Below are 1723 nucleotides of genomic sequence, written 5' to 3' on the forward strand. Positions count from 1 at the left end.
CCTCCCCCAGCAGCCCGAGGTGGAGGAGGACGAGGGGGCTCTGAGGGCTGGTGGGCGGCACTCGGCGCCTTTCCCGGTCCCTGTCGCCGCTGTGGTACCTCCTGCTCCTGGCCGCGGGGGTGCGCGGAAGAGCCGTTTCCCGACTGCTTCCCCGGCTAGACGGGCCTCTCTGTGGGGCAGTGCCGTATGAGCACCCGAGGGTTGCCTGGGCAGCCTCTTCGAAAGCAGAGCTTTCCTGTGAGCCTTACATTCGTGAGGGGCAGCAGCACCACCCCCCCCATTACACACACACACACACACACACACACACGCAGGAGATGGGGACAATTTTAATGGTGCTCCCTGCCACTTTTCTGTTCAGGTTACTCAGTGCCTGCTTGAGGAACCGCAAACTGCATGGTGAGGCCGGTTTCATGACAACAGGGCTGTAACAGTGAGCAAAGTTGTCGGTTTGATGAGACCAAGTCTCCAGAGATTAAGGAGCTGACTGAGTGTTGAGAAAATGCATTCTCCAGATTTCATCCTGTTTCATCAGTATCCCTCTGCCAGCCCTCCCACCCCCGCGCATGCTCTCCTACAAGGTCAGTCCTGCACTATACAAGTCTCTGCACAACATTACCAAGTCGTTTACATTTTGGACAATATAAACCATATTTTAAAATTCTTAAAAATATTTCAAGTTCTGTTTTAAAGATATATAGCTGTTAATAGTAAGAATAATGAAAACAAAATCAATTAAAAAACCAACAGTGATTTGGGCCAAAATACGACAAACAAAGTAGGTACACGAAAGCTTCCTAGGCCTTCAAAGGCAGGATTGACAGACTTGTGAGTCTGGTGTGCAGAGGTCACAGACTGCTGTGCTAATGGAAAACAGAGTGAGCTTGAGTTTCAAGGTTTGCTAAGTCGGGTGTTACATATGTTGACTGTATTTGGGAAACTAACATGAAAAGGGCACTCTTAGCTTATCTTGGCTGATAAATAGGTCCCTGTTACAACCAAGTAAACATTTTGGAACAGTAGAGTAGCTCATACTATTCCCGTAGGATGCAAAGAAAAATTATTTGGAAGCTGCTCTGTTTCTGGGGAATAGATGATAGGAAGGAATACAGAATAGGTATGTAAGGGTGAATTGCTTTTGCTGTGGTCAAGAATGATGGTACAAGAGAGTGATGACATGTCTCCCCTTATACAATGAATGAATAAATGGTTGCGGTTGTGTGTTGTTTTCTGAAAAGTGGAGAATGCTGGTACCTGATCCTGACCTTCATTCCACTGCATTACTGAGTAAATGCTAGGAGTGTTTTCCCACCCCACTCAATTCATTTGCTCTAAATAACATCTGCTTTCCCATGTTAAAACCACTTCCCTCTACCCAATGAGAGAATGTGTGAAACATTTCTGAAAAGTCTCTAATATAGGTTTTCCCATCAGAAAGCAAAGTGCATTTTGAGTATTTATTTTGCTTGAACAATACCATGACCAGGGTCCTGCCTTGCTCCAGAGGCCAGGTTAGAGCTGAAAGCTGGACAATGTGTGAGTGACAAGAAATGGGTAACAGGGTCATCTCCTGCCCGGGTGCACACACTCAGCTAACCAGGAGTTTACGTTGACAGCACTGGCAGCTCTGTTCATGTTACACTGTAACACAGAGGTGGCATCCCTAACTTCAGGCACCTGAGTTCAGTTTGCATTGGTTACTTTTTTACTCCTGGTCTGCATT

The sequence above is a fragment of the Mesitornis unicolor genome, unplaced genomic scaffold, assembly GCF_000695765.1.
Source record: "Mesitornis unicolor isolate BGI_N332 unplaced genomic scaffold, ASM69576v1 scaffold48865, whole genome shotgun sequence".
NCBI classification, from domain to species: domain Eukaryota; kingdom Metazoa; phylum Chordata; class Aves; order Mesitornithiformes; family Mesitornithidae; genus Mesitornis; species Mesitornis unicolor.